This window comes from Callithrix jacchus, chromosome 5, assembly GCF_049354715.1.
Source record: "Callithrix jacchus isolate 240 chromosome 5, calJac240_pri, whole genome shotgun sequence".
NCBI classification, from domain to species: domain Eukaryota; kingdom Metazoa; phylum Chordata; class Mammalia; order Primates; family Cebidae; genus Callithrix; species Callithrix jacchus.
In genome coordinates this window covers 51,715,392-51,735,585 of record NC_133506.1, presented here as the reverse complement: position 1 = coordinate 51,735,585, position 20,194 = coordinate 51,715,392, and the positions used below count along the sequence as shown (strand labels likewise).

At 37.1% G+C, this 20,194-nt stretch overlaps 1 long non-coding RNA gene across 1 annotated transcript in view; it reads left to right on the top strand.

The window, feature by feature from the left end:
* Positions 1-19,943, top strand: part of LOC128932063 (uncharacterized) — a 269,075-nt gene extending 249,132 nt beyond the window's left edge. Inside the window, exon 5 of the long non-coding RNA XR_008481382.2 lies at positions 18,800-19,943. This is a non-coding gene — a long non-coding RNA (uncharacterized LOC128932063). The remainder of the gene's footprint in view (positions 1-18,799) is intronic.
* The last annotated feature ends 251 nt before the right edge of the window (positions 19,944-20,194 follow it).

The following is a 20,194-nucleotide window of genomic DNA, read 5'->3' as shown; positions in this document are numbered from 1 at the left end:
CTTGTTTAGAATTTCAGACACTTTTCCCACACTGTCAATGAAATGCCTTGCCTGAGACCCGTGGGTTGGGAATTACAGAGCTGGTACTGGTGGTCTCCAGAGAATCCCAGGCCCTTGTCTGAACATGTAGGGCTTGGGGGTTGGAGACTGGAAGAGGGGAGTGTTTAATTTTATAAAAGTATTCTGCTTCTTATAAAATGTCACTTGTAAAAGTGAAGGACTTCTTTCAGATAGCCTGTTTGTATTAAGTTCAACAAATAGTTTCTGAAACCCTGCAATATGTACATTCTTGGCCCTGAGATCAAGTGGTGATCAGAGCAGATAAGAAATCCACCTTCATGGAGTTTACATGCTAGTACCGAGGCACAGACTATGAACAAAGCCCCTAATAAAGATATAGCATCAGAGAGGCCAAGAAATAAAGTGTGTAGAGGCAAGTGGCAGAGAAGGGTGGGATGGTCAGTGGTCAGGGAAAGGTCCTCTTCAGAGGAGCCAGAGAGTAGGGTTTCAATGAATAAATGGGCCAAGCAGTATCTTGGGACAGATCATCTGTTTAGGACCAAGGATCATCTGTTTTCCTGGTGAAGATGCTGTTTTCACAGACTTGATTTTGGGAGTTTCTTTATTTAATGTGGAGCAAAATTTTTGAGAGATTTCCCAGTAAGCAATCCTTGTTACAGCTTTGCTGTCCAACATAAGTACTCAATATCTACATGTAGCTAGTGGCTACCATATTAGACAGCAAATACAAAGAACCTTTCTGTCTTTGTCAAAATTATGTTTGACAGTGTTGTACTAGAGGATTTTTAATGGTTTAGATGCATTATTGCCAAAAACAACAATACTGATGACATGTAATGGTAATTACTGATACCGATACTATTTATCATTTACTAGGCATATAATATATACACTTTATGTATATTATCTTATGCCAACCTCATCAAAACCCCATTTAAACAGATGGATTTACTCTCAGTCTATAAATGAGACTTCTCAGATGGCTGAGTAAGTTACCCAAGGCAGTACTGCTAATAAATGGGGGAACTAGGGTTACAACACATTTTGGCTGAAATGAATGCCCATGTTCTCAGTCACTGTAGTATGTGGCTTATGTTGCTTTTAGATCCATGGGATAGTTCTCAGGGCTGAAAAAATTCCCAGAAAGGACAGCCAGGATGGCTTTTAGTAGGGAGATAATTCTTTATTTTATTATGTAATAACTGGAATACACAGTTGATATATCAACCACTCTTACTTCTCTTCAGCCAAAGGCCTACTTATGAAAATTTCAACTGGTGTCCCCCTTCTCAATATACTTCGCTGTTACCGGTTGAGAACTTGTAACTGTACAAATGCACAGTGCCTATAGAGTGATAGGAGTCCCTGGAGTTGTGCAAGAAACAATCTGAATAGTGCTAGGTACTGGCTCAGGTCTATGTGGTCTTTTGTTAAATGTAGGGAGACTTTAAGTCTTCCTAAAAGTAAGTGACTGAAGCTTGTCTAAGAAAAAGTAAAATATTTAACAGGTGCTCGTTTCTGATTCCTGCAGAAACCACCCACACACCCTGATATTTCAGGGCTGGAACTCATTCCCACTCTACAGGCTCTCGATGGCATGACTCAGCTGTCATGAGGCCCGAGACATAACTTAAAGCATAATTTGTCACTGCAGCCCACAGTCAAGAAATATTAGGGCTGAGCAGATCCGGAGTAAGGAAGGTGGAGGCAGGGAACAAGAGGAGGAAGAGAGAATAAGCTAGAACAAGAAGTCTAGTAATAGTAATGACACCCACCATTCATTGAGTCCTTGTTTACCAGTCACTGGAGAAGTTACTTTATGACAATCCCATAAGGTAGGTTTTGTTACTTTAATTTGCAAATGGGAAAGTAAACTAACAGAGTTAGTGCAACAGCAAGAAAGTGAACCTAAGTATTCCTGATCCTAAGATTATAGTATTTCTTTGAGCCAAATCAGAGAGACAGAGGGTACTAAAAAGTGAGTGGTCAAAGCATAGAGTTTAGGTGATGAGAAAACCAATCAGGGGCCCTTATTAAAAATGAGTAGAACAGGTAAAGTTGAGACAAGGACCTCCACTTCCAACTATGATGAAAGATTTTTCTTCCTGCCTGAAACAAGCAAAAAGGAAACAAAATATATAAAACAATGGGTTTTCAAGACTAAACATCAGACAATGAAGGACAGTGATTTCTGACAGATGGGAAAGTAAAACTGTGAGCCCTACATTTGCTTCAGAAACCTACAAACCTGAGAGAGTTTTCAGACTGTGGCACAACAAAGGAATCCAGGGTGGAACCCAAGGAACTCCTTGGATTGAGGAGATGAAGATGAAGGTTTAGCGAAATCAAGGTGGGAGAGTACTGCATAGAAAAGAAGTGCAGAGCTCTGCAGAGGGTTGTTTTTGAGTATTCAGCTGAATACTGATCAGCACATGCGTATCAGTAACTACCCAAGGTCATAGAAAAAAACTACAAAAAAAAAAAAAAAAAAAGGGTGAGAGATAACAGGACCTGACACTTATATAGGGCCAGGGATGGTGCTTGCTCCCACCAGTGAGACTGGAAAACCTCATGATTTAATGAACATGGGTAGAGTACACAGAGAGTCTTGCTTCAGTAGTGGGGAATAACCATCTCAAGACTGAGTGCTGCTTTCATCTCATCTAACAAATCTTAAAAGACAGACCTGAAAGGATCAAACTGTTTCCAAGTAACTAACTGCATCTCAGGACAAAGCTTGAGAACATCAGAAAGAATGCAAGAATAGCGAGCTAGCACTCCACAATAGAAAATTCATAATATTTGCACCTAATAAAAAAATGCCAAGCATACAAAGAGGCAAAAAAACCCCTGTAACCCAAAATAAAATTTAATTAATCAAAATGAATCCAGAACTGACATATGTTCGAATTATCAGAAGAAGGTATATTAAAATAGTTATTATAACTGTAATATATATATTCAAAAAGTTAAGTAGAGGCATGGAAGATATTTTTTAAAACATCTAAAATATATTTTTTAGCTGTATAATTATATTGTGTAAGTTGGAATAAGTGACCTGGAAGACATAAAAGCAGAAATTATACAAAATGAAATACAAAGAGAATTTAAAAAATAAGCATTAAACCATTGAACAATTTCACATGGCCTAATATATATGCAATTGGAGTCCCAGAAGAAGACAGAAAAAGTATTGGAAGTAATGATGGCTGAAAATGGCTAAAAACTATAAATTCACAAATCGAATCATTTCAACAAACTCCAAACACAAGAAACTGAAAGAACACTACACTAAGTAATGTCATCATCAAATTTCTGAAAACTGTTGTTAAAGAAACGTTGGAAACAGCCAGAGAAAAAGAGATAACGTAGAGAAGAGCAAGTGTAGGGATGACAGCAGATTTCCTGCTGAACAATGCAAGTGCTGTGGCAGTGCAGAAATATTGTTAAAGTCCTCAAGAGGGAAACTGTCAATCCAGAGTGCTATACCGAGAGGAAATATATTTCAAAAAAAAGGGGAAAATAAAGATGTTTTTAGACATGCAAAAGCTGAGAGAATTTGTTACCAGCAGACTTCTAAAAATGTAAAAGGAAATTCTTTAGGCAAAAGGAATAAAATAGCAGTTGAAAATGTGAATGCACAAAGAAGAATGAAGAGCACCAAAAATGGTAACTATAAGAGCAAATACCTAGAATTTAAAAAAATTATTTAAATGTCTTTAAAGGAAATTTGACTCTTGAAACAAAAATTGTAACAATGTAGTGTGGGTTTTATATCATATGCATGATTAACTGTATAATGATAATAATGCAAATATTAGGAGGGGAGAAATAGAATTATAGTATTGTAAAGCTTTTATACTGTATGTAACATGGTATAATATTATTTGAAGGTTGACTGTGAGTAGATATATACTATAAACCCTACAATAACCACTAAAATAACAAAAAATTATAGCTAATAAAACAATGAAAGATATAAAATTAATTATATAAAATATTCGATTGACCTAAAAAGGCACAAAAGAGAGAAAAAAATGAAATAATATATGGGACAACTCGAAAGAACATAGAAAGATAGATTTAAATTTAATAATATAAATTATCACATTAAATACAAATGGTCTAAATATCCCAATTGAAAGACAGAGGTTATCAGATTGGATAAAAAAGCAACGCCCAATTATAGTCTGCTTACCAAATTGCACTCTTAATAAGATACAAACAGGTTAAATGTAAAAGGATGAAAAAAGATACACAATTCTCATTATTTGGGGATTCTATATTTGTGAATTAGCTTACTTTGTAAGATTTCCTTGTAACTCCAAAACCAATACTCTGGTGCTTTTGTGGCCATTTGTGGAAATGCACAGAATAGCAAAAAATCTGAGTCACCTAATGCCCCATGACCACCTGAGAACAAACAAGCCAACACTTTGTGTTCTTGTTTTAGCTTTTAAAGAGATAACCAGAAAATACCGAAAGCAGGGGATAGATAGTAAAGTGTAGTGCAAGAACACTCTTGGGTCATTTATTTGAGATTTGAATCGTAACTCTGTCACTTGTTAGGGAAACAACCTCATTTAAGTCACTTAACACTTTTGAAGCTTATTTTCTCTTTTTTAATATAAAGAAAATAGAATACAGCAGGATGAACTCATTTTAGGATTTAAGGTTATAATTTATGTGAGATATGTATATACATATTTCTTTTAGGTTGAGTGGTTCAATATTTGCTACTTCAGGTTCACAGTGACTTTATAATACACAGCCACCAAAAATGTTGAGAATCAACTGTACTATACTAACACCAGTCAAAAGAAAACTGGAACAGTTATATTAATGCCAGAAAGATAAATCTCAAATCAAACAATATTACTAGAAAGAAAGGCTGTAATTTCATAATCATAATTGGGACAATTTTTAAAGAGAGCATAAAAGTCCTAAATGTTTATGCCCTTAATAACAGAAGTTTGAAATACCTGGGCAATAACTGATAACATTATTAAAAAGGGGCACATCTGCAACTGTAGTCAAATATGTTAAATAACTATTTCTCAGTAATTTCTGGATTAAATAGACAGAAAATCAATAAGAATATAAAGATCTAAACAACACTATCAACCCACTTGACCTAATTAAATCTTATAAAACGCTCTACTGAGTGAAGGTAGAATATACATTGAACATTTATCAAGATAGACTGTATTCTGGACTACAAAAAAAGGTTCAATAAATTTAAAAGATTTAAATCACGCAAAAATATAAAATCAATTTATAAATCAATAACGGAAAGATTTCTGGAAAATCTCCAAAGGAAGTAACACACTTTTAGACAACCCAAATGAAAACTAGAAAGTATTTTGAACCGAATAAAAAAATTCTGCACATTAAATTTATAATATACTGCTCAATAATACATAGGATAAATTTTATTTAATTTTAATTTTAATTTTAATTTTTTTTTTGAGACGGAGTTTCGCTCTTGCTACCCAGGCTGGAGTGCAATGGCGCGATCTCGGCTCACCACAACCTCCGCCTCCTGGGTTCGGGCAATTCTCCTGCCTCAGCCTCCTGAGTAGCTGGGACTACAGGCATGCGCCACCATGCCCAGCTAAATTTTGTATTTTTAGTAGAAACGGGGTTTCACCATGTTGACCAGGATGGTCTCGTTCTCTTGACCTCGTGATCCACCCACCTCGGCCTCCGAAAGTGCTGGGATTACAGGCTTGAGCCACCACGCCCGGCCCATAGGGTGAATTTTATAGTACTAAATGCTGATATTAGAAGAGAAGGAAGGTCTTGAACTAATGACCACACCTTCCAAGTTAAGAAATGAGGGGAAAAAACCCAAATTAAACTCAAGATAAGTAGAAAAATATTAGAACAGAAATCAATGAAATAGAAAGGAGAAAATAAATAGAAAAAAATAAAACTAAAAGATACTTCTTTGAGAAGATTAAAGAAGTTGGTATGTGTCTAGTGAGGGTGACTAGGAAATAAAGGTAGAAGACACACATTACCAATATCAGATGGGAGAGGTGACATTACTGTAGATAATATGATTTTAAAAGGTTAATAAGGGAATATTATAAACAACTTTGTGTAAATAAGCTCAAGAATTTAGATAAAATGGTCAAATTCCATGAAAGATATGAACTACCAGAGATTATTTATGAAGAAATATATAACCTGAGTATCCCTATATCTGTTAATGGAATTTAATTTGTTGTTTAAAAACCTTCCATCAAAGGAAACTTTAGGCCCTGATGGTTTTATTTAAGAATTCTCCCGAACATTTAAGGGGGTAATGATGCTAAGTTTAAACAAACTCTCGTAGAAAATTGAAAAGGGAGAACTATGTCCCAACTCATTAGATGAGGTCAATATTAGCCTGGTATCAAAACCTAACTAAAATATTACAAGAATTTAAAATTATGTATAAAAATATTCTATGAACTTGAATAAATTATAAAGAAAATTTTGACAAGTAAAATCCGACTAATATACACACATGCATGTGCATACACCCACACGTACACACACATCATGATTAATTGGGATTTCTCCCAGAAATACAACACTGTTTCAATACTCAAACTTAATTGATGTAATTCACCATATTATAAAATAAAAAATAAAATATAAGCATCTCAATAGATGCAGCAAAAGCATTATATTCAACATTCATTCTTGATTCAACCTCTCAACAAATTTGTAGTATTGATAGAAGGAAACTTCCTCAGTCTAATAAAGGACAGTACAAAAACCTACAGCTAACATCATACTTAATGTTGAAAGATCAAGTGCTTTTCCCTAAGATCAGAAACAAAGCAAAGATACATACCCCCACCACTTTTATTCTACATTGTACTAGAGCTTCTGGTCAATAGGGTAAGGCAAGAAAAAGAAAGAAAAAAATCCAGATTGTAAGGAAAAAGCAAAATTGTCTTTGTTTGCAGAGGACATGTTTATTTATGTAGAATCTAGAAAAAAAGCATCTTGAACTGGTAAATTAGTGTACTTCAGATTTGAGATTAATATAAAAAGTCTATTTGTCACAGACAGTTGGAAATTGCAATTAAAAACAAAAGAATTTCCGGTAGTATCACAAATATGAAGTACTTGGGAATAAGTCTGACAGAAATGTAAAGGACCTATGAATTGAAACTATAAAAATATAAAAACTATGTATGAAAACACATTTCTGAGAGAAATTAAGCTCTAAATAAATGGAGAAAGATGTTCATGTGTTGAAAGATTTATTTTTGTATAAGCTGTGAATTCTCCCCAAATTGATCTATATATCCAATCAGATCTCAATGAAAATTCCACTGGGACTTTTTTTCAACTTTTAGGTTCAGGGGCTACCTATGCAGGTTTATTACCTGGGTACATTGTGTTATGCTGAGGTTGGGGTATGAATGATCTTGTCACCCAGATACTGAGCATAGTATGCAATAGTTAATTTTTCAACCCCTGCCCCTTCCGTCTCCCCTGCCCCACCAATAGTTCCCAGCATCTACTATTGCCATATTTATGTCCGTGAGTATACAGTGTCTAACTCTCTCCTATAAGTGAGAATATGTGGTATTTGGTTTTCTGTTCCTGCATTAATTTGCATTAATTTGCCTCCAACTGCATTCATGTTGCTACAAAGGACATGATTTCGTTTATTTTATGGTTGCATAGTATCCCATGGTGTATATGTACCACATTTTATTTTTCCAATCCATCATTGGTGGACACTGAGATTGATTCCATGACTTTGCTATTGTGAATAGTGCTGCAACAAACGTGCAAGTGCATGTTTCTTTTTGGTTGAAGGATCTTCTTTCTGTTGGATATATATCCAGTGATGAGGTTGCTGGTAGTTCTGCTTTCAGTTTTTTGAGAAATCTCCAAACAGCTTTCCACAGTGGCTGAAAAAATGTACATTCCCACCAACAGTGTATAAGCATTTCCTTTTCTCCACATCCTTTTTTTTGACTTTAATATGACCATTCTGATAGGTATGTGATAGTATCTCATTGTGGTTTTGAGTTGCATTCTATAATGATTAGTGATGATTAAAATTTCTTCATATATTTGTTGGCTGTTTGTATGTTTTCTTTTGAGAAGTCCCTGTTCATGACTTTTGATCATTTTTTTAAACATGGGTTTTTTTCTTGTTTTATTTTTTAAGTTTCTTACAGATTCTGGATATTAGACCTTTGTCAGATACAGAATTTGTGACTATTTTCTCCCATTCTATAGGTTGTTTACTCTGCTAACAGTTTCTTTGCTGTGCAGAAGTCCGTTAGTTTAATTAGCTCCCACTTGTGAATTTTTGTTTTTGTTGCAATTGCTTTTCAGGACTTAGTCATAAATTCTTTCCCAAGCGCCATGTCCAGAATGGCCTAGGTTTCCTTCTAGGATTTTTACAGTTTCCAGAAAGAATTTGAATAGAAATCAATAAGCTGATTCTAAAATTCATATGGAAATACAAAGTATCTAGAATAGCCAAAACTACTTGGAAAAAGAAGAATAAAGTTGGTAGATGAATATTATATGATTTTAAGGCTTATTACATACCTATAATAAGACAGTGTAGTACTGGCTTAAAAGATAGATAAATATGTAAATGGAACAGAATGGAGGGTCCGGAAATGGACCCATACATATATAGACAACTGCTTTTGAGAAAGGTGCACAGCCAATTCGGTGTAGAAAGGGTATTCTTTTCAACAAATGGTACTGAAACAGTTGGCTATTCACATGAACTTTTGTTCATACCCCTAATCATATAAAAATTACCTCAAACAGAACCTTAGACCTAAGTATAAAGCCTAAAACCATAAAAAGTCTAGGAAAAAACCATAGGAGAAAATCTTTGAGATCTGATTTGGGTAAAGATTTGTTAGACACTAAATCAAAAGCACGATCCATAACAAAACAAATTGATAAGCTTCCATCAAAATTAAAAACTTCTCTTCTTTAAAAGACACTGTTAGAAGAATATAAAGACAAGCAGCACACTCAAGGAAAACATTTGCAAATCATATCTGGTAAAGAAAATACATCTGGATTATATCAAGAACCCTCAAAACTCACTAATGAGAAATCAAACAAACCAGCTAAAAATAGGCAAAAATATTGAAAAGAGGCTTCATCAAAGAAAAAATATATATGACAAATAAGCATCTGAAAAGATGCTCAGTATCATTAGTTATTAGGGAAATTCAAATTAAAACCATATTGAGATACCCCTGCACACCTAGTGGAACAGGCATAATTAAAAACCCTGACCAAGCCAAGGATTGGTGAGGACGTGGAGAAACAAGGAAGAAAAACACACTACTGAAGGGAGGGTAAGATGGTACAACCATGTGGGAAGCAGTTTGGGAGTTTCTCCAATGTAAAACCAACAGACACTCTATTTAGCCATTTGCCCGAGATGATTGAGAGCATGTGTTCATACAAAGATGCGCATATGAATGTTCATAGCAGCTTATTTTTAATAGCCCCAAACTGGGAACGACCCAAAAGTCAGTCATCAGGTAAATGGATAAACAATCTATGTTTTATCCACATAATGAGATACTACTCCTCAACTACAAAGAATGAACCATTGATACATTCTACAACACGGATGAATCTCAAAATAGTTATGCTGATCAAAGAAGCCAGACCAAAAAAGAGTACACACCGGATGGTTCCATTTATATAAATTCCGTAAAATGAAAACTAATGTACAATGACAATGCAGATTAGTGGTTGCATAAGGATGAGACAGGGAAGGAGGTGACCTGTGGTAGGGATTACAAAGGAAATTTATCTTAATTGTGGTGATGGTGTTTTCTTTACAGGTATACATATTTCAAAATTTAATAAATTTTATACGCCAAATGTCTGCAATTTATTTATGTCAAATGTAATTCCTAAAGCTGTAGAAAAAAGACTTGAGGCCAGGCACAGTGACTCATGCCTATAATGCACTTTGGGAGGCCGAGGCGAGCAGATCACCTGAGGTCAGGAGTTCAAGACCAGCCTGGCCAACATGGCAAAACCCTGCCTCTACTAAAAAACACAAAAGCTAGGCATGGTGGTGGGTGCCTGTAATCCCAGCTACTCGGGAGGCTGGGGCAGGGAAAATTGTTTGAATTTGGGAGGTGGAAGTTGCAGTGAGCTGAGATTACACCACTGCACTCCAGCCTAGGGGACACAGCGTGATTCTGTCTTGGAAAAATAAAAAACAAAAACAAAAACAAAAAACAGAAAAGACTTAAGTTGGTCAGCAGGTTTCTACAGACCAAGATTGCCACTTCTGATCCTGGGAAAATTGTTATTTGAAAAAAAGCAGCGATGATCATCATCTCTATTCATATAGTGCATGTAACAAGTGAGGCATTGTTCTAAATACTTCACATGTGTTAATCTAATCCTCATAACCACCCAGCGGTAGGCACTCTTATGGTCCCCATTTTACCCATGAGGAAATTGAATCATCACAAGGTTAAGTAACTTGCCTAAAGTTTCAAGGAGTAGCAAACTGGAATTTGACCCCCAGCAATCTTGCATCCGTTTCCATGTTCTCAATTACTGGCGGTAGGTGATACCTACCAGCAGTGCAGAGGCCTGCAGAGACATGATACTCTTGGGTGAAGTTGAAGCAGGAAGAATTTCCTTATGTAAATATGATTTTAAGCTTTGGTTTTGGGAAAAGGAATGAGCTGTAGAGCAAAGCCCCATTCTTACAGCAGAAGTGGAAATTTGTACAGCTGGTAAAGGCTACTGGTTAGGTTTTTGTTTTCTTTTAAAAAATTTTTAGTTAGACTTCATTTCTTATTGAAAATCTTTTTTTATTTCAGGCCAACTCCCTTCCTTCCCATTTAGGCCTTCCTCTGTAATTTCCAAGCTCTGGTACTAATCAATATAATAGCATTTATCCTGTAAGGTTGGAATTACTGTTCTTGTTTTTTTCCCTAGTCTGAAGCCTCCTACAAAATAGTAGTAAAGCTAACATGAAATGGCACTGCCATTATTTTAAGTGTTTTACCAATATTGACACATAGTATTTGTCCAACTCTGTGATGGGTAGTTTTGTCATCCACATTTTGCAGATGAGGAAAGTTAAGCGATATCACAGAATAGTAAGTTGCCAAATTAGACTTTTACTGTCTGGCTCTAGGGTTGAATTTTTGTAGTAGTTTGGAGTTGTCTCTTCCTGTCTTCGTATTTCAGAGCCTAGCCCACAACAGGCATTCAACATGTACTTAGTAAGCTAAACAGAGTAATGGGTCGCCATTCATGTGAGGCTACCAATTTTCATTGGTGTCTAGACACACAGCACCATTCAGCTGAGCAGAACACAGGGTTGTGAGAATGGAAAGATAAGAGGAATGAGGAAATTAAATATTGATGAACACTCAGAATAGAAGAGTTGGGGTTTTGAGAGAACATGGGATCTTCAGGCAGTGTTTGTTTTTTTATTCTTGTGCTGCTGCCTGGCTTTCCTTTTCCTGTGAATAAGGTCTCTACAACTGAAAATAATTCATACTTTATTTAAAATCCATTCTATGTGCAGTGGCTGCAGCAGTAATTCTCTCGTTACATTCTGGGTTTCTTTTTAATCATCTTCTAGGTAGATGAGTAAAATTCTTCACTGGGGCCAAAGGTTGGATTTCCCCTCTAATGATAAGATTTCCAAGATATATGACTGATCTCCAGCCTGTAAATAGTGGCCACACTTACCTTTTTTCCTGTATGATTGAAATCTATCAATTAGATACTATTAAAGAGCCCAATGCAAATTGTAATTTTTTTTTTTATGGAAATGAGCCTTTCCGCTGAAAAAAGAGTCTCCAACTTTAATATTGCTGCTTTGTACTGTAATGATCCAGCCTTAGCTGCAAGAAGCCATTTGCTACCTTACTTAGAGGCAGTTTACAGAAGGGTTTTGATCTCTGTCTTACAGCTTTTAAAGCCAAGGGAAACCTAAGTAGAGTGGAACTAACTCAGAGATAGGGTGGGTTTGAAACACAGTCGCCCTCTCCTCTTGGATTCAAAATCTGTCCTCATGTAGGTTTGTTTATTTTTGTCACACAGGACCTCAGTTAGAGTCCTCTGGTTGTGTTACCGTATTTTCTCACCTTCTATTACCACCAAGCAGAGGCATCTAGATATCTCTAAACGTCCTTGAAACTCCATTAAATGCAAATTCATTTTGTAAGTGGTCTCAGAAACAATAGGGAGGCAGAAACCCAACAGACAGAGCAACCAACTGACCAAAAGCCAAACAATTAAGAAAATCACCAGAAATATTTGAGAGGCTGGATCTGACCTGAACAGGCTTTACTATTTACTTCTCACAGTGCAGTTTGATAGCCCAGACATCATGATTTTAGACTGCAGTAGCGCTGAAATGATCAATTATGCAGGTGTTCTAATGCAATTAAGCCTCATTTATTTTGTACTTTACATTCATTCACTGGAGTTGAGGCTCTCTAAGTTCGCTAAGATAAAGGATTATTTTAGATATTTATACTTTCTATACATGTCTCCTTTGAGAATATTGTGAAACCCTAGATATATAGAATTGTTTAAAACCTACTTGTTTATTTCAGCTGGGGAATTTTCTTCATAATTAAATGATTCATTTTATTCAAGGCTTATGACCAAACTTAACTAAGATTTCTGTGTTCCAGTTATTAAAGCAGAAAATTCAAGCATGCCAACAGCTAAAACCCAGCCAGGCGTTTGCAGTGGTATTAGAATATCTTGTAGCCATCAGTAACTACTTAAATGAGAAGCTGGGAAAGAGAAAGCCAAAGGACTCCGATTATCTTTTCCTTGCAGATTGAGGTAAAATTTCCTGCCTCTGTACCAGGAAGTTAAACAGGTTTTCCAGAATGCACCACTCTGTCAGAGACATTATCTTTGTCTCCATTTCTGACATAACAGCTATTAGAGCAAAAGGTCTGTTTTTTGAAACCAGTAAAAGTTGTCCCATTACAATAGAAGAGGATACAGACCCTCAGACCCTCTCTGAGACCCTTGCAGCTTAACAGCAGCAATTAATGATGCTTCTCATTATGGTGGCTGCCCTCTTCTTTCTTTCAGCATTTTCTGTTTTTGTTTTTCACTCCTTTCTTCCCCTCTCTTCCCCATCTCTTTTGTTCCCTTTCCTTCTTCTCCTCGTCTCTAATTTCCATTCATTGCATACCTAATTATTAAGCTCCTACTACATCCCAAGAACCCTTTAAATGCTGGGAATATAGTTAGCGAATGAAATAAAGTCCCTGCCCTTGTGGAGCTGATGCTTTGGTTAGGGAGACAGATAATAAACAAGCAAAGAAGTCAATACATAATAGAATGGCAGGTGCTATGAAGAGTGAAGTTAAAATAAAAGTATGATAAAGTGGGAGAGGGATGGGGAACTCTTTTAGATTGGTGTTTGGAGAAGGCATCTCTGATGAAGTGAAATTTGGATGGAATGATGTATTAGTCCATTCTTGCATTGCTAAAAAGAAGTACCTGAGGCTGGGCAATTTATAAAGAAAAAGTTTAATTGATTCACAGTTCCCCAAGTTGTATAGGAAGCATGGTGGCTTCCCATTCTGAGGAGGCCTCAGGAAACTTACGGTTATGGTGGAAGATGAAGGAAAAGCAGCGTGTCTTACATGGCAGGAGCAGGAGGAAGAGAGATGAGGGAAAGGTGACACACACTTTTAAACAACTAGATTTCATGAGGATTCACACACTATCACGAGAAGAGCACCAAAGTGATGGTGCTAAACCATTCATGAGAAGCCTGCCCCCATGATCCAGTCACCTTCCACCAGGTTCCATCTCCAACATTGGGGATTACAATTTGACATGAGGTTTGGGTGGAAATACAGATCCAAACCATATCAAATGGAATGAGACATTTCAATGTCTGGGGAAGAACATGGGAAGCAAGGAGCAAGGACATAAGCGGGAGGAGAAGAGAGTCAGGGCTCAGATTATATGGGTCCTTGGAGGCCTTAGGAAGAGCTTTGGATTGTATCCCAAGCACAATACAAAGTCATCTAACAGTTGAGGGAAGAGGAGTGAAATGACTAGATTTATATTTTAAAAGGAACAGTTTGGGTGTTGACAATCAAGGGCAAATTATCAGTATGGTGTCCCATGCCATTCAGTCTTTCAATCATCCACACTTTACTGGGAGTGATGCTATTTCAAGTCAGGCACTTGGCTAACACAGAGGCTATAAACTAGACAGAACACAATCTCTTTTTTCATGAAGCTCAGAATAAGGAAGATCTCTCAAATATTTATTTGAATCCCTATGGTCTACTGTCCACTGTCCACATGGTGATTTCTCTGTTATTTTTTTTGGTATATATCTAGACACCGACTCTAGAAACACTGCATTCTCCCAAAACGAGCAATCTACAACAGAAACATTGGTAAACAATGCAAAACTTACTTAAGATTTCATAGGCTAGACTTAAGAAAGGGTTTATATCACACACTTTTAAGATCTTTGGATCTCATTATAATTTTGTGTGGCTCGCCACAGTTTCATGGATGCTAGCAGAAGACATGATATGCCTGGGTCAGAGGCAAAGGTCATTTTGTTACTCACAGCAATCATAATTGCCTGAGTATCAGCATTTGGCTTTGGTTTCCTAAGCCAATTCCCACAGGGTGACACAAAGAAGGACAGATGACATCTGCACATGCCGCACATTGGTTACAAGAGAAGAACCCCAAATTTAGGAAACTTGAATTTTTCAGAATTAAATTTTTAAATATTTTTATAGAGATTAAGTCTCACTCTGTCACCCAGGCAGGAGACAGTGGTGTAATCATAGCTCACTAAGTAATCCTCCCACATCAGCCTCCCCAGAAGCTGAAACTACAGGCTAAACCATGCCTGGCTACTTTTTTTTTAAAGTTTTCAAGAGAGCAGGTTTCCCTATGTTGACCAGGTTAGTCTCAAAGTCCTAGCCCAAAGTGATCCTCTTGCTTCCCCCTCCTGAGTAGCTGGGATTATAGGCCCAAGACATCATGCTCAGTTGAAACTCGAGTATTTTCTAATGGGCAATAAGCCTGCCATGTATTTGCTCTGGGGGAAACATTGTCTTTTTTATATTAGAAATGAAAAACCTGCCATTTTCTCTGGAAGGAGACACTGCCTCTAATTTCCAAAGCTCTTTGCTATATGAGTGTTCTTGGAAAGACAGTCTGAGACAAAGTTCAGTGCAGAAACACAAGAGACCAATGGAGAACCAGCCTTCCATCACATGCCTGATAATAAATTCCTCCAAACTTTCACTACATTTCATTGAGTTCCATAATTTCCCTCTCCCACATACTCACTGACATTTTTCTTTCTCCTTTCTAGTTCATCTACAGAACATTCAGCCTTTTTTTCTATAATCTGCAGTTCAGCTTCACTACCAAACTTGAATGACCATATATTCTACAACACATTTTCCTTAGAGGGTGGTTTCACAGTCTTTTCTTAATATCTAGAATGCTCTTTGGGGTTCATCATTTATTCAAGTGGCTTATGAAAGGATCTCTTCTAAATCTATACTTCTCCCCATAAGAACCTAATTCTAGTATGCTGTGAATACTCTTATAAAAAGTCTGTCCTGGGTATAGTGAGGACATTAGTTGAGAGAAGTAAGTTTCTCCAAAGTGAAGAGAATGGGAATTGCTGTGAATGATTTGCAAGAGGAGAAGGAGGCATAGTGTTTTAATGGTTGCTTAAATGCTTCCTAATTTTCTACTTCTTGATGTATCTTAATTTACTTTGCCATTCTTCAGTGGTTGGGCATTTGGATGAGTTCCAGTGTCTTCTAGTCTTAGAGAACAAAGTAATCATGTCTGCAATATTACTGTGTTGTGAACATTATTGAAAATGTGCTGGGTGCCTGACCTGGTGTTATTCTGGAGTTAATGAGGTGAATAAGGCATACCTTTATTTTCAAAGAGCTTATAGTGTACTGGAGCAGACAAACTTATGTGTGCAAACAGATCACTATCATATAACATAATAAGTACTTGTTGAATTAATAGATGCCCAATGAATGGGCCAAACTTATATTCAGTGTCTATTGGATTCACAGGGTTGAGCTCCCATGGAATCATGGGAATCAGATACGTGCTGAGTCTAGAGGATGAAGGAGGGAAAGTGGAGGCCCACTAGGCAGGATAAATGGAGAAAGCAGATGAAGAGGTGAGAATATGCAGGGTGGCTTTGAGAAACAAGTTAGTAGTTTGGTTGGGTTGTGGAGAGAAAGGTTGGGGAGTATGGTTTGAGATCGAGTAGTGGCAGGCTTTGAATAATAGGCTTTGCTCCTTGAACAATGTGAGGAGCCCATGAAAATTATTTTTTAATCCATTTTTATATCCATATTTTAATATCTATTATGGGTATATACCCAAAGGATTATAAATCATTCTACTATAAAGATACACGCACACATATGTTCAAAATAGCAAAGACTTGGAACCAACCCAAATGCTTGTCAGTGATAGACTGGATAAAGAAAATGTGGCACATATACACCATTAAATATTATGCAGCCATAAAAAAGGATGAGTTCATGTCCTTTGCAGGGACATGGATGAAACTGGAAACCATCATTCTCACCAAACTAACACAAGCATAAAAAACCAAACACCACGTTCTCACTTGTAAATGGGAGTTGAACAATGAGAATACATGGACACAGGGAGGGGAACAGCACACACTGGGGCCTGTGGGGAGTAGGGGGCTGGGAGAGGGATAGCATTAGGAGAAATACCTAATGTAGATGATGGGTTGATGGGTGCAGCAAACCACCATGGCACTTGTATACCTATGTAACAAACCTGCATGTTCTGCTTATGTATCTCAGAACTTAAAGTATGATAATAATAAAAGAGGCATGGATATCCTTCTCAGATGTGGTACATATTTGAGATGGAGGACTATTCATCTAATGGTTTAAAATACCAATGGGAAATTCTTGGTGGCATGATTGAAATGACAGGGGAAGTTCAAATTGTATGTTCTAAATCGTTCTGAAAAGCAGAGTAGTAAGACTTAAATAATCAGAGAACACTTTTTGTGGGCTGAAATCACAAAAAATTTCCCTTAACGTGATGCAGATCAAATCTCCATGTTCTAGGGAAACACTGGCAGAGAAGATACTTAGGAGGAGTCGGAGAGCAGCTCTTCTTTTACTGGCTTTGTGCTCCCATCGTAGTGTTTGCCTGTGTGTATTTGTGTGCTTCTATTCAGGTGCAATGTAGAATCGATGAAGATTTCCTCATTAATCAGAGTCTCTTTGGATTTCATAGCCATGTTTGACTTTTGCCAAATTTGTTATTTCAAAGCAGCAAGCCCAGTCTGTCACCACTTTCACACACTGGCTCCCGCGATCAAGAATGAGTTAAGCATAGAAATGAATCTCTAATGTGGCATCCTGTGGTGTGACAAAGCTAAAAAAAAAAAGGAATTTATATTCAGACAGACTGGGTCCAAATTTCAGCTCTTTTATTTACGAGGGATGGGACTTGGGCCAAGTTACCTAATAGCTTTGAGCTTCATGTTTTCCTTGGTACAAATTACACAAAACACAACCCAGTGACAGGATTTTGAGAATTAACTGGGACAAAGTTGTAGTATGCAATGGCCTCTGTCCCTCCCTTCTTTGTATTCTCTTTCAGTTCTTTCCCCTTCAGTAATTGTGTTAGTAACACAGTTATGGAGAATTCTCTGGGACATTGACAAACTGGCCTGAGCCCTTGCACCATCCTGTGATAGGTTTTCTTCTCAGGAGTGGAAAGTGCGTTCTTCAAACAGAGCATGACCACTGTTATGCTGTGTTGTTTCTTGTAGGACATTCAAAGGTCTGCATGGAGGAAAGTGAAGAACATCCCATGTCCTCTGGTGAAAGCCTCTTTGGTTTAGAAATAGAAGATTCTGCATCTCTGTAAATAACAGAACCACATCCCAAGTAATAAAAATGAAGTTGGAATCAGAATCCACCCTGGGCTCCCTTTCCTCCTTGTAAGACCAATCAAAAAAAGATCAGATCATCACAACCCTCTTGGCTGGAGCGTTTGCCTGGTTAACCCTAGACCAGTTTCTCAGCCTTAGCTCTGTGACATGGTGGGCAAGATAATGCTTTGTTGTGGGGGCTATTCTGTGCATTGCAGGATGTTTACCAGCATCCATGGCCTCTACTCATCAGGTGCTGGTGGAACTCTTTCTAATTCTGACAACGAAAAATGTCTCCACACATTGGCGATGCCCCCTGGCAGGCAAAGTAACCTCGGTGTTGAGGACCACTGGTTCAGAGGTTTAGCTGCAGATTATGGGGAAATCCCCTTGGTCCTTATCCCTACTCTACCTCTACCAATAAGTAATTGGGTTTCAGACCACTGTGATCATAAGGGATCTCACCTATGTGAGGAGGGCAAAAGTGGTGTGCACTATACAGAAAAATGAGCAAATGTACTTCTGTGATCAGTCTTTGCCTCTCTGTTTTTTTCTCCCATACTGTGTTTAAATTATTCAAAATCCAATATGGTTTTTAGAGAGAAAGAGGGCATACTTAAATTTGGAATGCCCCAAATTAGGACCTTCTTTGCTCAACTAACATATAGTATAGAGTTACATATTTTGGTTGCCTACAAAGACAGAAAGACCAACATGCACACATATGTCCATTGTATAAAATAAATTGCATTAGTGACACACAATTGCTTCTAATATATATAATTTATTAATATTAATTAATTCTCTTTCTAGCTTATCTTGCAAATGGCAATGGACTTCTCTGTCTCCAGTCTCTTGGAAGTACAGACCTACTGTACCTTCACATCAGGATTTATGGCAGAAACTGTTAACTCACTGTGTGGATGCTTCTTTCCCAGCACAGCAGTAATGGAATGTGATCTCCTGATCCTCACATAAGTACTGAATACAGATTCTCTAAGCTGCCTTGAACCTTTAAGAATAATGCCAAATTATACCTAGTCTGTAAATAGAAGATGAGAGTTTTTTTTTCTCCCTCCAGTTGCTTTCCACAGACTTTAATATACGAGTGAGTGATTTATAACACTAGTGACAAAGCTGCAACACAGCTTGAAATTTTTTATAACGGCTGTAATACCACATCTATCATAATGAAAAATGTCTATGAAATCATTTTCTGCCAAAGAACATCTTCCCAGATTCTATTAAGAACTTGCTATCTGCATGAACACCACATATTGCTGAAATACATTGCTTTAAAATGGCCCTTGGGGGTGGGGCCGAATGTAGCCTTTGGAGTGACTAAAATTCCAATCAGTCGTAATCAATTGAGATGTTGTTGGAACTCTCCAAAGAAACAAAACTAGGAGGGTAGAGAAGATGGTGGGGAATGTATTCTTTTGTAAAAAAAAAAACAAAGAACCCAAACTAATTTTGTTAGGATATTACCGTTTGGCAGTTGAATGGATTTAGATTCTATTGTGCTTTCAATTCTTGTCACATTTACCTAGGAGCTATCAACTTCTTGCTGTGCCCAATTTTTAAAAGAATATAATAGTCCCGCCTGCCTATTATTTCTGTGTTCTATTTGTAGTTTTCTCTGCTTCAAGGAAAGGAGAAGAACTTCACCTTGATTTGCGCCCTTGTTCAACAAAATCTTTTGCAATAGCCAGAGTGAGCCACGCTTCCTCAGGAACTAAGAGAGCTTGAAGCCATTCCTCATTGTTAGATGATCAGAAATTCCTTTTCATTCATGGAAGCCTCTCACACTGTTGTGTAGAAACTTCTATAAAGCGTGGTTTCTTTGCCACCAACTGCCATCAAAGAGCTCTTTATGGAAGCTGATGGTATGCAGATATGACTTCTAAAAATCAAAACAAAAGTGCTCATGGACTGGCTATTGTTTGAAATGAGTTTCCATTCTCTTCTAGTTTATGACACAAACTAGTTTTAAAATACTGATTTTAGAATGTTTTCTTAGAAATTTTTGATCAGATACATTTGATAGAAGGAATTTCTAAGTTGTGAGTTTTAAAACTATGTTCATCAATGTTGTTTATTTTTAAATAGAATATCTCTGCCAGGTAAGGTGGCTCATGCCTTGTAATCTCAGCACTTTGGGAGGCTGAGGCAGGAAGACTGCTTGAGGCTAGGAGCTTGAGATGAGCC